The sequence below is a fragment of the Anomaloglossus baeobatrachus genome, chromosome 1 (assembly GCF_048569485.1).
Source record: "Anomaloglossus baeobatrachus isolate aAnoBae1 chromosome 1, aAnoBae1.hap1, whole genome shotgun sequence".
NCBI classification, from domain to species: domain Eukaryota; kingdom Metazoa; phylum Chordata; class Amphibia; order Anura; family Aromobatidae; genus Anomaloglossus; species Anomaloglossus baeobatrachus.
The window spans coordinates 393,805,003-393,823,940 of NC_134353.1; the positions used below are offsets into that span (position 1 = coordinate 393,805,003).

The window sequence follows — 18,938 nt, forward strand, 5'->3', positions numbered from 1 at the left end:
TGTCAATACTCCTACTTTTAAACCATATAAAAATTTAAATCAATGAGGAAATATTGCAAAAAACGAAAAAAAAAAAAACCCTCTAAAAACAGAATTTATTACGTATTAAAATTGCTTAACCCTTTCACGACCGGCCGATTTTTCGCTTTCCGTTTTTTTTTTTCGCCATTCTTTTTCTGAGAGACGTAACTTTTTTATTTTTCAGTCAATATGGTCATGTGAGGGCTCATTTTTTGCGGAACGAGCTGTACTTTTAAATGAAACCATCAGTTTTACCATATTGTGTACTAGAAAATGGCAAAAAAATTCCAAATGCTGAAAAATTGCAAAAAAAGTGCGATAGCACTATGGTTTTTGAGATTTTATTCACTGTGTTCACTATATGGTAAAACTGATGTGTGGGTGTGATGCCTCAGGTCAGTGCGAGTTCGTAGACACCAAACATGTATAGGTTTACTTTTATATAAGGGGTTAAAAAAAAATCGGAAGTTTGTCCGAAAAAAGTGGCGCACGTTTTACGCCATATTCCGTGACCCGTAGCGTTCTCATTTTTCGGGATCTTAGGCTCAATGACGGCTTATTTTTTGCGTCTCGAGCTGACGTTTTTAACGGTACCATTTTTGCGCAGATGCTACGTTTTGATCGCCTCTTATTGCATTTTGCGCAAAAGTTGTGGCGACAAAAAAACGTCGTTTTGGCGTTTGGAATTTTTTTGCCGCTACGCCGTTTACTGATCAGATTAATTGATTTTATATTTTGATAGATCGGGCGTTTCTGAACGCGGCGATACCAAATGTGTGTATATTTTTTATTTTTTTAACCCTTTAATTTTCAATGGGGCGAATGGGGGGTGATTTGAACTTTTAGGTTTTTTGTTTTTTTTTAATTTTTTAAAACTTATTTTTTTACTTTTTTTATTTATTTTACTAGTCCCCCTAGGGGGCTATTGCGATCAGCATTCCGATCGCTCTGCAGTATCTGCTGATCACAGCTGGAAGGCTGTAAACAGCAGATACGCTGTCTTTCTCTTTTGCTGTGCCCCGGGCACAGCGAAAGTGAAACCAATTCATGTGTAGTACAGGAGTCATCACATGACCCTGTACTACCATGACAACTATCGGGAGTCACGTGATCGCGTCACGTGACTTCCGGTTTCGGCGGTAAGTAAAACTTTACCGCGATTGCGCTTATAATGGCGCTGTCATGTATTGACAGCGCCATATAAGGGGTTAATCGGCACGAGCAGATAAAGATTCTGCTCGTGCCTAGCAGGCACACATCTCAGCTGTGAAAATCAGCTGAGATGTGTGCCGATCGCGGCATGCTGCCGCCGGAGGACCGCGGGCAGTAAGATTATGTCATTTAGGACGTAATTTTACGGCCCGCGGTCGTTAAGGGGTTAATGGCAAAAAAACCCATATAGAGCAGTATAGCTACAACGGTGAACACAAGAACCACAAAACAAAAATTGTCGTGTGAGGGTGAGCACACAGGATAGAATAATATAAATAGTGCGGGATAGTCGGGTGTATCTTGGAATTATCTGATTTTAGAGGGGGGGGGGTTTGGTCTTTAACTACTCCTACCCCGTGGGGAACATGTGCTAATCAAGAGTCGCTTCCCATCCATGGAGAGCTCCTACTATTACTGTACATGAGGATACATTTACATCAGTTCTATAATCCTATAACCCCCCTCCCCCTAATCCCACATCAAATCACAATGCCTCCATCTCACTGTACCGTAAACATAAGAATGTTGAAAAAGAAAAAGTGGGGAAAGATAGAGGGAGAGGAGGAGGGGGAAGAAAAAAAAAAGGAGGGGAAAGCCAGGAGAGCAAGTAAGGGGGCCCGTCGACCAGAGATGGTCCCGGGAGAAATAGTTGGACACAACAGTGCAGTGTAACCAGTCCTTCATGTAGAATTACCACACTGGTTCATATAAAACTAAAGAAGGCACTCCTTCCCCTCTCCCCGCAAAGCATCCTTCTCCGCCTGGCCGTAGCACTGAAGGGTGGCTCCTCTCAGCAGACATGAAGTCAAGTGGACCCAAGGCCAGTAGAAAGGGGGGGAACATGGGGGAGTCCCCCCCCCCCCCCCCTTCCCATACAACAACAATATAGAACATAAGTCCGCTTCATTCAGCAGGGGAGCTGCGTCGCATCTTTGAGTCTCGGATGGTTTTCTCGTGTTTTTCCATCCATCCCAGTGCATCCTTTAGAGCCTCCTGGAAATGTGTAGGGTTCATAACCACCACTTGGAGTCGTGCAGGATAAAACAATAGAGTAGGATATATCCAGCTGACGTAATCTGCGCTTAATATCCTGGAACTGTTCTCTTTTTCTGGAACTCTGCCGAGTAATCTAGGAAGAGCGACTCTTTCTGGCCATTTATTGAGAGATTTGTGATGTTTCTTGCCGCTCTTAGGATAATGTCCCTGTCTCTGTAGTGTAGGATCTTCATAAGCACCGAGCGTTGTAGGGCATCATGCGTGGAGGGCTCCCTGGTGGAAGGGGCCGGGTAGAGACCCTGTGAGCCAGTTTAATAGCAAATATCCTTTCCAAAAGTCTGTATAATCCAGTCTTCAAAGTATTCCGCAGGCGTTGTTCCCTCCGCCCTCTCTGGCACCCCCACTATACGGATATTTTTTCTGCACAGGTGGTCCTCCAGGTCGTTTTGTTTTGCCCGAATGGCATAAACACTTCTGCCATACACCTGCACATCCTTCGTCATGGGCCATAACACGTCATCAATTTCGCTCACTCGTTCCTCCAGGGCTGTATTTTTTTTTTCATTTTTTTTTTCACTTGCTGTTTCATATCTTGTCTCACACTGGCCAGATCTCTTTTGATATACCCCATTTGGTATGTGAGGTAATTAAGAGAGGTATTACAGACTCCTATAGCCACTATAACATCAGGAAGGGTGGGTTCTCTTTATGAAACTTCGGGTGTCTGATCAGAGGATTCTGATTGCGGGGACTTCCGCAGAGATCTATCTGATGGAGGTGGTGAAGATGGGTCCTCCTCCCTGTTCTCCATTATGGCTTCTGGATCCTGCAATTACTGGGCTCTCCCCTGTCGCTGCTGCTGCTGTTTGGCGTGGGGTAACCCCGGTTGTCCCTCTGGTGCCCCTATCATCCCTGGGGAGTTATGATGGGCAAATTGACCCAAGCTGGCTGCAGCAGCTTTCTGCTGTGCTGCAGATTTGTCTCCCCTTCCCGCCACACCAGCACCCATGGCGCCATCTTGGGTGGCCTTTTCCCACACTTCTGGGTGGTCCCATTTCTTCTCGTCAACTTCCCCCTACGGGGGGTGCTTAACCCAAGGGACCCCTCCTTGCAGCCACTCACTCACCGCCACTGGCTCCAGCACACAGCGGCTTCTGAGACAAAGGGAGAAGGTAGGGGGCATTAGGACCCAGGCAGCCACACACACACAGCACCTGCTCCGCCGCAGATCCCAGGCTATCTCCCTGCCGGCACTTCTCCTCTTCCTGATCGCTCCCTGCAGTCCCAGCTCCTTCAGCATGTATGCTCACCTGCACAATCCCGTCGGGCCCGTGTCTTCCGTTCCACACGCCGCAAGCCTCACAAACCGCAGCACGCAAGATAGCCGCTTCCTGGGGACGCTGCAAGGCACCAGCATCCGTCACTTCTCCCAGCTCTCCATGCAGGCATACCGCACCACTAACCGCTCCACCTCCTGTGCCCCTCACCAGGGACCCCCAGGGGTCCGTTGCAGTCCCCTCAGCTGGGGTATTTAGAGGATTTAAAGTCAGGATAAACAGAGCTCGCCAGACAGACGTCGTCCTAGCTCCAGACCGTAGCCACGTCCCAGTTCTTTGTTTGATGGCTTGTGACTATCCATCTTCCTCTTGATTACATTCCAGAGGTTTTTAATGGGGTTCAGGTCTGGAGGCTGGGCTGGCCATGACAGGGTTTTGATGTGGTGGACCTTCATCCACACATTGATTGACCTAGCTGTGTGGAATGGCATATTGTCCTGCTGGAAAAAACAATCCTCAGAGTTGGGAAACATTGCCTGAGCAGAAGGAAGCAACTGTCTTTCGTGGATAACCTTGTATGCGGCTTGATTCATACGTCCTTCGCAAAGTTTAATCTGCCCAATTCCAGCCTTGCTGAAGCATCCCCAGATAATCACAGATCCTCCACCAAATTTCACAGTGGGTGCAAGACACTGTGGCTTGTAGGCCTCTTAGGTCTCTGTCGAACCATTAGACGACCAGGTGTTGGGCAAAGCTGAAAATTAGACTCATCAGAGAAGATTAAATTACTCCAGTCCTCTAAGGTCCAATCCTTATGGTCTTTGCCCAACTTCAGCCTGGCACTCCTTTGCGTCTCATTGATAAAAAGGCTTTTTTCTAACTTTACATGAGTTGAGTCCTGCCTCTAGGAGGCTGTTACAAACTGTTCTTGCTGTGAACTTCACCCCCACTGCTATTTGCCATTCCTTTTGTCGGTCATTGTCATGTCCAGCCTAATCTCCTGAACCCCATTGAAAACTTCTGGAATGTAATCAAGAGGAGGATGGATAGTCACAAGCCATCAAACTAAAGGCCCAGTCACACTAAACAACTTACCAGCGATCCCAACAAAGATACAACCTGATAGGGATCGCTGGTAAGTTGCTAGGAGGTCACTGGTGAGATGTCACACTAAGCGACGCTCCAGCGATCCCACCAGCAACCTGACCTGGCAGGGATCGCTGGAGCGTCGTGGAAGCATGCTGCGCTTGGAAACTAAGGTAATTATTGGGTAACCAACCCGATATTTACCTTGGTTACCAGCGCACACCGCTTAGCGCTGGCTCCCTGCACACCTAGCCACAGTACACATCGGGTTAATTACCCGATGTGTACTGCAGCTACATGTGCAGGGAGCCGCGCACACTGCTTAGCGCTGGCTCCCCGCTCTCCTAGCTACAGTACACATGGGGTTAATAACCTGTGTACTGCAGCCACATGTGCAGGGAGCCGTGCACACTGCTTAGCGCTGGCTCCCTGCTCTCCTAGCTACAGTACACATGGGGTTAATTACCCGATGTGTACTGCAGCTACATGTGCACAGAGCAGGAGCCGGCACTGACAGCTGAGAGCGGCAGCTGCTGGTAACGAAGGTAGATATCGGGTAACCAAGGTAAGGGCTTCTTGGTTACCCGATGTTTACCGTGGTTACCAGCGTCCACAGAAGCCGGCTCCTGCTGCCTGCACATTTAGTTGTTGCTTTGTCGCTGTCACACACAGCGATGTGTGCATCACAGCGGGAGAGCAACAACTAAAAAATGGCCCAGGACATTCAGCAACAACAAACGACCTCACAGCAGGGGCCAGGTTGTTGCTAGATGTCACACTAAGCAACATCGCTAGCAAGTTGTGCATCAGCAGCGATATTGCTAGCGATGTTGCTTAGTGTGACAGTACCTTAAGGACTGCTTAAATTTGTGCACCAGTAGTGGCATAAGGTCACCCAAAAGCAGTGTAATAGACAGGTGGAAAGCATGCCAAGATGCATGAAAGTGATGATTAAAAATCATGGTTATTCCATAAAATATTGAATTCTGAACCCTTCCTGAGTTAAAACATTATTAGTAGTATTGTTTCTAAATCATTATGAATTTGTTTTCCTTGCATTATTTGAGATTTGCTATTTTGACCATTTCTCATTTTAGAAAATAAATACAAAATGTATTGCTTGGAAATTCGGAGACGTTGTCAGTAGTTTATAGAATAAAAGAAAGATTTACATTTTACTCAAAAATATACCTATAAAGCAAAAAATCAGATAAACTGACAATTTTGCTTTGGTCTCTTAATTTTTGCCAGAGCTGTATATTAATTGAATATAAAAGTGCGTGTGTGTTGAAGTCACCCATTTTTGCCTTATTGAAGGTAAAGCAAAAATAAAAAATACATATTTGGTATCTTTGCATTTGTAAATGTCGGTCTATCAAAATATAACATGACAAACCGCATAATTAGAAAAAAATAATCAAAACGCCAGAATTACATTTAATTGTTTTGACGCTGCAACATAGCAATCAGAGCCAATGGTATCAGTAAAAATATCAGCTCAGATAGCAAAAAAAAAAAACAAAAAAAAACTCAAAGCCACTTATCCTGAAAATGTAAAACTTTTCAGGTCTCAGAAGTTTGGAGAGAAAAAAAAATGCTTGTCTATTTTCTGTGTTTTGTTTTTTCTCACCATGTACATTAAAGAAAAACTCATATTAGCAGCACAGTTTTCCCCATGTAGTAAACATGGAAGATGAATAACAAGTGTAAAATTGAATTTTTTTTTTTATTTCTACTTTGTTGGAATTCATTTCCGGTGCATCACATGTTAAAATGAAAGGCACCATTCAAAAGTACAACTCGTCCAACAAAACGCTTACCTTCATATGGTTGTGGACAAAAAAATAAAAAAAAGTTACTGCTTTTAGAAGGGGAGAGTAATAAAAGGAAAATATAGTCATGAAGGGGTTAATATGATTTAGCAATTTGATGTAAAATAACTAAGCACTTTTCTAATACACTTTGATTAAAAAATCCTACTTTTGGGGGGTTTTCGCTTACATCTTACAACATTATTTTTTTTTTTTTTTTTTTAAAAAAAAGGGAGGGTAGGGAATTTTTTAATTGACGTAAATTAGAAAAGTGCTGATCTTATTAAATTGTTAGGCTTTACACAGCCCCTTTTTAAAGTAAAATCTGTAGAACTTGAATTTTTGTTTTTATAGTTGTAAATTTGTCTTGAAATATAATAGTGCTTCATTATGAACTTTATTGCATATATCCTTTTGATCACCAAGGACTGAGTAATTTATTTTATTTTTTTTACAGGTTGAAGACGAGCTAAGCCTGCGTGGAACTTAGTTCATCCACATTTTATTCTGAGTAATAAAAAAATAAACGGATACCTGTTTTCCACTGCTAAAACTGAAGCACCACTGTGAGAGCAACAGGAGAGAGAGGAACGTGAGAGGGATAAAATATAAAAAAATCGAGAGAGCGAAAGCGAGCGAGACCACTGCAAGCACACAGAGGCGAGGAGAACGATAGGAGACGTGGCTATACATCCGAGAAGCCACACGCACCTTAAGAGGATAGGTAGTAAAGGGAGTAACCATTGCCATCAAGTTACTGCTCTAAAAATTTCAACATGCTAGACCTCTCTAGCTGGCACTGTAACTTGGGCAAGGGCTGGCAGAACAGCTTTTGTTTTCCAGCTGGTTATGTATTCTTTTGGCATTATATTATCAAAGCTGGAGGAAAACAGTTCCTGATCTCAGAGTTGTGTTTTTTAATACAGATTCTGTTGAGTTTGTTCATGTTCTAGTTCCTTCAACACGAACCACAGTATTAATGAGAAATGGAGAGGTCAACTTTGAGATGCAGGGTTGATTTTCAAACTGGCTTTGATTAAGAAACAGATGGTCTCCACCATGTGCCCCTCTACCTAAAGGTTCTGTACTAGTTGGTTTTAAAACTTTCTAGAGCAACAAAGTGCTGGATGTATTTTCTTTTTCTTTTTTATCTGCTGGTTGCGGTGGACCTGAGTATTGCAAGACATGGTTGATGCTGTGGCAAGATAGAAACGCTGCCACAAACAGGGACTTTCAGATGCAGCAAATGACTTAATGACTAGCCTCTCTTTCCTAAAGCAGTGTAGCAGAGCAATGGAGTATACAAACTCCCTTAAGGAGAGGGGTTTTTTCAGTGTTTTCTGTATGCTTTGATTGGCTACTGTCTGGACTTTACTCCCCAAAACAAATCTTTGTTAGGCACATCGTATGCTTGAAAAAGGGATAGATTTTTTTCTGTCCTTCGGCACCCAGTTGTCAGGGAGAGACAAGCTAGCCTGCTATTGTGAGTTTTCCGTCCCAGATATGGATCTAGTAGTGGAAACTGGGGATTATATAGGTTTGAAAGTCAAGTTTTCTTCATAGATTTTGAAACTGGTTGAAAAGCAAACAGGAATGCAGGCGGTGTGGAAGGTGGCCTACAGTCGGTGTATGACTGGAAGAGCATTCAGTGAGTATCATCAGACTGAATGGACTCGGCCTTAGACCAGGGCAGTACCAGGGATTCAATTTGTTATACTCCTGAGATCTATCTAACATGTAAGAACTGCTAAACCTTTCCCTTGTCATAATCCATAATACCAGTGGTTTTATGGCAATGACATTTCTGCAAAAATAAAATACATGGTATGAATAGCCCTTATTCCTCATTGAGGCCACCTCCCATTATATGAGCTTTAGTTAGGCAGAAAAACAAAGTGTAGTTTCTAGTCTCCGTAATTGGCAGTGGCTTGGTTTGCATATAGCATAACTGCATAGGTGTAGCTTAAGTCTTGTTCTATGTACTCAGCAATTTCTACACAATGTTGGCCACCTTCCTTGCTGCAAGAAAAGGAGTTTTATTTATCTATGCTGCCGAAGGGCTCTTTTCCTTTTTTAATCTTTTTTTCTCCCTTACCCCTGCACTGCTTTCTTAGTAGATTAAACACGAATTTCAAGTTTCCTGTTCAGTAACACCAATATTTATTGTGCAAGGATGAATTGAGTAGCTTGATCTTCTCATTTCTACTTTGTAGACTAAAAAGCATCTGCTGGCTTTCTTTGTTTTCCTGTAGAAATTGAGTTTTTAATACCCAGGAATGCTTGTGCTAGCACAGTGTATTTGTTTTTTTTTTCCTCTCCCATTAATTTGTTTTAATCATATTTGTCATTAATAAAATGATTAATAAAAAGCCCTTGAACTTATTATTGTTGATTATTTTATGGATTTCAGTTCTTTTGAATATTTACTTTTTATGTGGATGATGTGGAGTCTATCCATATTTTATTTGATATACCAACACTGAACAAGTAGTTCAAAAAGTGTCAAAGCATACATGAAAAACTCCACACATAAAAAATAAAATTTTGTATTTTTATTAAATTCTCAAAATAAAAACACTTAAAGGGAGAAGAGGACACCAAATCAAAAAGGTCCAAGCGATAACAAAGTATAAATACAATCAATTTTCCATGGAAAAATAGATAAATATGGTTACATAAAATGCAAATGCATATAACAACCAAGTGCCAGTAAAGCGTAATATTACAGGGTAAAAGATGAATACAATATGAGGCTTTAACTTGTGCACTAAGTGGCAAAGAGCACTATGGATAGTAAAAAATGGACAAAATAAAGTGCAATGTATATGATTCACAACCAGGTGGCAGTGGAGAATGAGAAAAAATTATGAAGGTGCAATAGCTTTAAAAGCCACTAGGTGGCATAGAAACACCTATTAGGGTAAAAGTATAAATATAAAGTGTAAAGTGCATATTCTCACACGGCCACAAGGTGGCAATTTAACCATACAAAAGAAAGTCCTGGTCAGAAGAACCAGAGACTTAAGTATATTGTGTTTGTACAGCGTCCTTTTGCTGAACAAGACAAGTAATTATTGTCCAGGGAGGATGCAAGAGGGAACATCAGATAAAGTAACCACATGGAAGATAAAGAGTGTATGTATAATTACCGCAAGGACAGCCCTTGACGTGTGTTTCGCCGTCGCTTCCTCAGAAGGGCTGTGGTCCCCTTCTGAGGAAGCGACGGCGAAACACACGTCAAGGGCTGTCCTTGCGGTAATTATACATACACTCTTTATCTTCCATGTGGTTACTTTATCTGATGTTCCCTCTTGCATCCTCCCTGGACAATAATTACTTGTCTTGTTCAGCAAAAGGACGCTGTACAAACACAATATACTTAAGTCTCTGGTTCTTCTGACCAGGACTTTCTTTTGTATGGTTAAATTGCCACCTTGTGGCCGTGTGAGAATATGCACTTTACACTTTATATTTATACTTTTACCCTAATAGGTGTTTCTATGCCACCTAGTGGCTTTTAAAGCTATTGCACCTTCATAATTTTTTCTCATTCTCCACTGCCACCTGGTTGTGAATCATATACATTGCACTTTATTATGTCCATTTTTTACTATCCATAGTGCTCTTTGCCACTTAGTGCACAAGTTAAAGCCTCATATTGTATTTATCTTTTACCCTGTAATATTACGCTTTACTGGCACTTGGTTGTTATATGCATTTGCATTTTATGTAACCATATTTATCTATTTTTCCATGGAAAATTGATTGTATTTATACTTTATCGCTTGGACCTTTTTGATCTGGTGTCCTCTTCTCCCTTAAGTGTTTTTATTTTGAGAATTTAATAAAAATACAAATTATTTTATTTGTGTGGAGTTTTTCATGTAGGCTTTAATAAATCCATATTTTATTTGGTTGTCATGATTAAAACATACTTTTGCAATAAGCAATACATAATATAAACAATGTGTATATCTGTATGTGCATAAGGACACATGCTGCTCCAAACACTATTTATATATCATATAATTTGTCTTTCTACAACCATAACTATTGAACAGAGAGGCAAATTCAGACTTCATTTTCAATAAAAAAGTATGTGGTTCTCTGGTGGCCCAATGACCCAAAGACTCCATACACATGAAATTATACACTTCTGTCACGTATTCTTTAACGTGTTGAACCTCATATTACTTGCAATGAAGTCATCGCTGTAAAAAATTTTGAAGAGTGGGAGTCATTTTGATGTAGGAAATTCAATATTTTTCAAAGATGTCATTCTAAAATTACTTCGTCAAACAGGTATTGTATTACAACAGGATAATTCTAAACACAATCAGGTAAACTTTAAGATCTTGAGATAACCTAAGTAGCCAGTGCTTCTTCATAACCTTTTTGTTCTTGTCCCTAACAGTCCATAAGACTTTGAGAAGTTTATATGTTTATCTAATGCATATTAGGCTCTGTTCACTGGGGTCTATTTGTATCGGATCCACTATAGAAAAAAAAATGTACCGTATTTTTCGGATTATAAGACGCTCTTTTCCTCCCAAAAATTTGGGAGGAAAATGAGGGGTGCGTCTTAAAATCAGAATATAGCTTTATTTGGGGGGCCTGTCCGTGCGACGATCTGGTGCGTTTAGGCAGCCGAGTGCCTGTGGCTGTGTGCGGGCAGCAGCCGGGTACCTGTGTGTGGGCGGCAGCCGGGTGGCTGTGTGTGGGTGGGTGCCTGTGGCTGTGTGTGGGCGGTAGCTGGGTGCCTGTCGGTGCCGGCTGCCTCTCTGTGCGGCAGGTTTCCCAGTGCGTCCATGGTCCCAGTTTCAAATGATGGCACCGGGAGACTGTGCGCAGACGGAGCTCTTGGATGAGGGCTCAATCTGCGCATGCGCCGCTTCGGGCGCCATAATTTGAACAGGGACCTGGGACACTCACTGCACCGATCTGCTGCACCACTCGCCCTCCGCCGCTGCCACTACTGACCCTTCCGCACCTGACTGTTGACCTGCCTGCCGCCACGGACGCCTGCCGCGGGTGCCAGCAGAATCTCTGCCTCCTGTGACCCGCTTCATCTCCACTGCTGCCCCCTTCCGGTAAGACAACACTTTGACAACACCGGAGTATAAGACGGACCCCATTTTTGTTTTGTTTTTTTTACCTTTATCTCTAAATTTGGGGTGCGTCTTTATAATCCGGTGCGTCTTATAATGCGAAAAATATGGTATGTGTTATAAATGGAAAAAAATAGATTAAAAAATAAAACTGAAGTTTGTTTTTAAATAAATCAGTATTTTTTAAAGAAGAAAATGGATCTGTTTAAAAACAGTGATCACAAAGATGCACGTTTTTGGCACCCCAAAAAAAACAAAACTTCTGCAAAAATGCATCCAAAAACGCATGCGTTCTTACCATGATTTTGTCCAATGTTTGTCAAATCAATTGATAAAACCTATAGAATAGATAGAAATAACAGAATAGCTTGATAGATAGCTAGCTTGGCCAGCTGTTTTGTTTATTTTTTTTGGTTTGATTTAAAAAAAATAAATAAAAAATTAGTGGTGGGGTCTCATAGATGCCTGCCATTACTAATCCAGGACTGCTGTGGGCTGCCAGTAACTCCCTCATTACCTTGAGTGCCACCACACCAATGCAATCGGGGAAAATTCTGGTAAAGTGTTGGGACTGTCACATCAAATGGATGTGGCACTTCCTAGGGCTGCAGGCTGATATTGTTAGGCTGTAAGCGCCCAATAACCATGATTATCTCTAGCCTGAAAATACCAGCCCCCAGCTGTCTGGCTTTATCTGTGCTGGTATCATAATATGGGGGACATCCTATGCCAATTTTTTTAGTTATTTATTTTATTGTATGATATAGATCTTCCCACTGGCATCTGTGATTGGAAGCCTCAGACACGCTGTCACTCAGCGTGGGGGTTTGTCTGACTGCAAACAGACGCTAGTGGGCGGGGTAGCAGTGAATAGGTATGAGCCTAATGAACAGCCCGGGAAGGATGACAGGCCACGAGAGCAGTGTTACAGCCGCCCCGGTGAATTTGTAAGTATGAAGCGCTTGCTCCTACCCTTTTGCGCCGGATTCTGGTCTGCATGGACTTTATATGGGGACCGGCATCGGTGATGCCCGCCAACCCAACAGGTAATTGACCTGCCAGTCCTCTGAAACGCAGGAACAAAACTCAAAGAATTGACATGCTGCATCTTTTGTGGTCACCACAAAGATGCAGCCAAAAAAAACTGCAACGTGCGCACAGCAAAAATGAAATCTCACAGACTTAGCATGGGGAAAGAAATGCATGCAGTTTTGGTACCAAAACTGCACCCGAAAAAGGCAACAAAATGCAGCGTGTGCACAAGGTTTACGTGTTCTGAGCATGCACAGTGCCAAAAAGCAGCTCTTTTTTTTGTGTTATACAGATCGGTTTGAGCACTTATAAACAGCATTCTAGAATGCTGTTTATAAGAGCTTACTGGTAACGGCCACAGGTTAGAAGGGAGAATCCTGTTGACACCAATGGGTATTATTGGAAAAAGTATCAGACTAGGGGAAAAAAAAAATCATAGCCTGAACCAAAGATCTTTTGGAAAAGAACCTACTTTCATCTGCTACAGTAAGAAGTCCCTCAGTATAGGGGAAAAGCAAAGCTGGGATGTTGTTGGTATCCAAAAGGGTGAAAAGGTAGAAATATTCTATTACAATCAAAGATTGGGGACTAAGAACCCGACGAGTTATTGGTACTTATCATAACCAGTCCGATAGGATGGCAGGTTTCTTCTGAAAACATTGGAGTATCCTGCTGGACCTGGACCTTTTGTGATGTCTCAAACCTCCAAATCAGATATAGGAGAGGCAGATCTTTGGGAGATCAATTGGTGCACAGTTTTTACAGCAGGTCCACTAAACAATGTATGTGGCTTAACAGAAAACCACTTGGCACTCACAGATGTGGCAATTGCTATTTCTTTATCGTTCCTTTGGGAGACCCAGACCATGGGTGTTTAGCTTCTGCCTGCGGAGGACACACAAAGTACTACACTTAAAAGTGTAGCTCCTCCCTCTGAGCTTATACACCCCCTGGTAGCCAGTCCTAGCCAGTTTATTGCTTTGTCAGGAGGTCATACATCCACACATGCATTCTCATCTGATTTGTTTGACTTTTGGAAAGAGTTTGAAGAAAAGCGGGTCCATGTCTGGACTCTCGGCATGTCCCTTCTCACCCCACTGTGTCGGCGGTGTTGTTAAGGTTGATTTACAAGGCTACAGCCTTACATGCCGCGCTCCTTCACCATCCCTTCTGGGCTCTGGCTTGAAGTGGGAGCCAGCACGGTCTCCATGCCTGGCAGGAGTCCGGTCTCCATCCACAGCCCCTTGAGGATTCTGTTGGACCGGAGCACTCATCCCCAGGGACATGGCCCTGCGTCTCAGCAGCTAAGTACCTGAGACGTTTATGTTGGGGGTCCCGGTTCTTTACTGTAAGGGGAGAGTATGCTGTATGTGATTTAACTTTTCCGGCGGGTTCTCTAGCTTTTGCCTGAGAACCGCGCCGATGGTGCCTGCTTGTCGGCCTCGCCGCTTAAATTTAGGCCCTGGCTTCACCGGAGGCCTAGTTTCATTTTCCTGCCCTCGCATGTCACTCATGCAGAGGGACAGGTTCGGCTCCTCCCGGCGGCCGTTCTACACAGGGGAGGGACACTCCCCACTGCTGGGGCGTCCCTCCTTCCCTGCAGGTCTCTATAGCCCTCCAGTTCCCGCTCTTTTATAGGAACGCCCTCTTCTCAGGCAGAGTTCACTCTGCTCTGGGACATCCTGCATTCTGCATCTCTGCTGAGGTGCTGCGACTGGGGGACCGGGCTTCGGGATCTGGAGGGCACACAACACCGCGCTCAGCGGTCTGGTAAGCCACAGCCGGTCTCCGGTTGTGGACCTCTGTATATTCTCCCTGGGGTTCATTCTCTGCAAAGCCCCCCACTCCAGCAGCATGTCTCACACAAGGAGCAAGGCTCCAAAGCTTTATTCTACATGCACTGCATGTAAGCTTCTGCTGCCTGAGCCGAGCACCTATCCACATTGTGATGTCTGCTCTAACTTGGTGCCACAGCCTGGAGTCTCACCCCCAGTGGTCTCTCAGGCTGCTGCTGCACCTGTGACTGAACCCCCGGCCTGGGTAGAGTCCTTTTCTAGGTCCATATCCCAGTCATTTGCTGAGTCCATGGGACTTTTGTCCAGGACTTTGATGAATATGCATCAGCCTCCCTCACAGGGTGCCTCTAATACTCTTGACAGAGGACTCCTATCCTCTGACCTCCGTCCATCGGAGCTCACTGTGGATTCATCATCCCTGACAAACGCTTTCCAAAGCGTGGTTCTGATGACTGGTTTCCATTTCCACCTGAGGAAGTCAAGGAGTGGTCTCACTCCCCAAAGGTAGCCTAGACACCGGAGGGTCCATCAGCCCGGACCGTTGTGTCGGTGGCTGACGGCACCTCACTTAAGGATTCCACTGACCGTCAGATTGACCTTCTGGCCAAATCTGTGTATGAAGCTGCGGAGGCCGCGTTTTCCCCGACTTTTGCAGCAGTGTGGGCTCTCAAAGCCATCTCTGCTTCTCTAGAGGAGATGCATTCCCTCTCCAAGGAATCTATGCCTGAGATGGTTACCTTAACTGCTCAGGTTTCAGCTTTTTCATCTTATGCCATGTCTGCCATGCTAGAGGCTGCTCACCGCACTGCGATGGCTTCAGCTAATTCTCTTGTTATCCGCAGGGTTTTGTGGCTTCGAGAGTGGAAGGAAGATGCTTCTTCCAAGAAGTTTCTTGCTGGGCTCCCTTTTGCTGGTTCACGGCTGTTTGGGGAACAGCTGGATGAAATCATTAAAGAAGCTACTGGCGGGAAGAGTACTTCCATGCCACAAACAAAGACCAGGAAACCCGCCCAGGGTAGGAATCAATCAAGGTTTCATTCCTTTCGTTCCTCCAACTGGTCATCCTCTAAGCCTTCCGCCTCGTCCGCTAACTCAGCCAAGGATCAGAAATCCAACTGGCGCCCAAAAGCGCGTCCGCAGGAGGTTCTGCCACTAAGGCAGCTTCCTCATGACTCTCGGCCCGCTCCAGCCACGTCCTTAGTCGGTGGCAGGCTCTCCCACTTTGGCGACGCTTGGTTAAAGCAAGTCTCCGATCAGTGGGTGAGACATCATATCTCACGGCTACAGGATAGAATTCTCTTCCAGCCCTCCAAACAGATTTGTTCTCTCAACTCCCCCCTGCTCCAAGGCCGCCGCCTTCTCGCAGGCCGTGGCGTCCTTGCAGGCAAACGGAGTGATTGTCCCAGTTCCCGCTCAGGAACGGTTCAGAGGTTTTTACTCAAATCTCTTCCTAGTTCCAAAAAAGGACGGTACCTTCCGGCCCATCTTGGATCTCAAGCTTCTCAACAAGCATGTCCGGGTGCGGCATTTTCGCATGGAGTCTCTGCGATCAGTCATTGCCTCAATGACCCAAGGAGATTTCCTGGCGTCCATCGACATCAGAGATGCCTATCTACATGTGCCAATTGCAGTTTCACACCAGCGTTGGTTACGTTTTGCAATAGGAGAGGATCATTTCCAATTCGTGGCTCTTCCCTTCGGGTTAGCCACGGCCCCTCGGGTATTCACCAAGGTCATGGCGGCAGTGATTGCGGTCCTGCACCTCCAGGGTTAGCAGTGCTTCCTTATCTGGACGACCTTCTGGTCAAGGGTACATCCAGCGCAGACTGTCAGCGGAGTGTTTCGCTCACTCTCGCCACCCTAGCCCAATTCGGGTGGATTGTCAATCTTCCCAAATCCACTCTGACTCCGACCCAGAGTCTCACGTACCTAGGGATTCAGTTCGAGACTTTGCCGGCACTTGTGAAGTTGCCCTTAATCAAACAGCAGTCTCTCCGGCTAGCGGTGCGCTCTCTCCTGAGGCCCCGCCGTTATTCCCTCAGGCGCCTGATGCAGCTGCTGGGTCAAATGGTGGCCTCCATGGAGGCGGTTCCCTTTGCCCAGTTCCATCTGCGTCCTCTGCAGCTGGACATTCTCCGCTGTTGGGACAAGCGGCCTTCCTCCTTACAGAGGTTAGTGGCTCTGTCGCCACGGACCAGGAGCTCTCTTCAGTAGTGGCTTCGACCCCTCTCCCTGTCCCAAGGGCGCTCCTTCCTGACTCCGTCCTGGGTGATTCTCACCACGGATGCCAGCCTATCCGGCTGGGGAGTGGTACATCTCCACAACAGAGCACAGGGCACTTGGACTCCGTCCGAGTCAGCCCTTTAATCAATGTGCTGGAAACCAGAGCTGTGCTTCTAGCTCTCCTAGCCTTTCACCACCTGTTGGCGGGCAGGCACATTCGAGTCCAGTCAGACAACGCGACAGCGGTTGCCTACATCAATCACCAAGGCGGGACACGCAGCCGCCTGGCAATGTTAGAGGTCCAACACATTCTTCAATGGGCGGAGGACTCCAAGTCCACCATATCCGCAGTCTACATCCCTGGCGTAGAAAACTGGGAGGCAGATTATCTCAGCCGTCAATCCGTGGACGGTGGCGAGTGGTCCCTGCACCCGGCAGTGTTTCAGTCAATCTGCCGCAAGTGGGGCACTCCGGACGTGGACCTAATGGCATCCCGTCACAACAACAAGGTTCCGGTTTACGTGGCTCGCTCCCACGATCCTCAGGCCTTCGCCGCGGACGCTCTGGTTCAAGACTGGTCCCAGTTTCGTCTGTCCTACGTGTTTCCCCCTCTAGCTCTCTTGCCCAGAGTCCTGCGCAAGATCAGAATGGAGGGCCGTCGAGTCATCCTCATTGCACCGGACTGGCCCAGGCGAGCTTGGTATCCGGACCTGCTCCAACTGTCCGTGGAGATGCCGTGGCATCTTCCGGACCGTCCAGACCTGCTCTCGCAAGGTCCGTTTTTCCGCCCGAATTCTGCGGCACTCAAATTGACGGCGTGGCTCTTGAGTCCTGGATTTTGACGGCTTCTGGTATTCCTCCTGAAGTCATCTCCACTATGACTCAGGCCCGTAAGTCTTCCTCCGTCAAGATCTATCACAGGACTTGGAAAATTTTCCTGTCCTGGTGTCGCTCTTCCGGCCATTCTCCTTGGCCATTCTCGTTGCCGACCCTTCTGTCTTTTTTACAGTCCGGTCTGCAGCTAGGACTGTCCCTCAACTCTCTCAAGGGACAAGTCTCAGCTCTATCAGTGCTGTTCCAGCGGCGTCTCGCCCGGCTGGCTCAGGTCCGTACCTTCATGCAAGGTGCGTCTCACATCATTCCGCCTTATCGGCCGGCGGCCATTGGATCCCTGGGACCTTAACTTGGTCCTCACGGTATTGCAGAAACCCCCTTTCGAGCCCCTTAGGGAGGTTTCTTTGTATCGTCTTTCTCAAAAGGTGGCCTTTCTAGTTGCCATAACTTCTCTCAGGAGAGTCTCTGATTTGGCTGCGCTCTCCTCGGAGTCACCTTTTTTGGTTTTTCACCAAGACAAGGTAGTTCTCCGTCCGACCCCGGACTTTCTTCCTAAGGTGGTCTCTCCCTTCCACCTTAACCAGGATATTTCCTTGCCTTCCTTCTGTCCGGCCCCTGTTCATCGCTTTGAGAAAGCGCTGCATACTCTAGATCTGGTGCGTGCTCTCCGGATTTATGTGTCTCGCACCGCTGCGCTTAGGCGGTGCACCTCTCTTTTTGTGCTAACCACAGGGCGGCGCAAGGGTCTCTCTGCTTCTAAGCCGACCTTGGCCCGTTGGATTAGATTGACCATTTCGGACGCCTACCAGAGTACTCAGGTGCCTCCCCCGCCGGGGATCAAAGCACACTCGACCAGAGCTGTCGGTGCCTCTTGGGCTTTTAGGCACCAGGCTATGGCTCAACAAGTCTGTCAGGCTGCCACTTGGGCTAGCCTGCATACCTTTTCGAAGCACTACCAAGTGCATGCTCATGCTTCGGCAGATGCGAGCTTGGGCAGATGCATCCTTCAGGCGGCTGTCGCCCACTAGTGAAGTTAGGCTCCGCCTACTTCTTAGTTTTTTCTGTTTATTCCCACCCAGGGACAGCTTTGGAATGTCCCATAGTCTGGGTCTCCCAAAGGAACGATAAAGAAAAAGAGAATTTTGTTACTTACCGTAAATTCTTTTTCTTATAGTTCCGTATTGGGAGACCCAGCTCCCTCCCTGTTGCCTGTTGGCAATTTTCTTGTTCCGTGTGTTATCACCGGCTGTTGTCGTGGGCAGAGTCTCCGGTTGTTCCGGTTCTTACTCTGTTCTACTTGTGGGTGGCTATTCTCCTTCAGCTTTTGCACTAAACTGGCTAGGACTGGCTACCAGGGGGTGTATAAGCTCAGAGGGAGGAGCTACACTTTTAAGTGTAGTACTTTGTGTGTCCTCCGGAGGCAGAAGCTAAACACCCATGGTCTGGGTCTCCCAATACGGAACTATAAGAAAAAGAATTTACGGTAAGTAACAAAATTCTCTTTCTGCGACTGGATCTGTCTTTCAAAATACTTTTAGTGCT

The 18,938-nt window shown here is 45.7% G+C and overlaps 1 protein-coding gene across 1 annotated transcript in view; it reads left to right on the top strand.

Moving 5' to 3' along the window:
- Positions 1 to 8,785, top strand: part of UPF1 (UPF1 RNA helicase and ATPase) — a 184,872-nt gene extending 176,087 nt beyond the window's left edge. Inside the window, exon 24 of the mRNA XM_075352561.1 lies at positions 6,861 to 8,785. The gene's annotated coding sequence lies outside the window, so the exon portion shown is untranslated. The remainder of the gene's footprint in view (positions 1 to 6,860) is intronic.
- Positions 8,786 to 18,938: the final 10,153 nt, after the last annotated feature.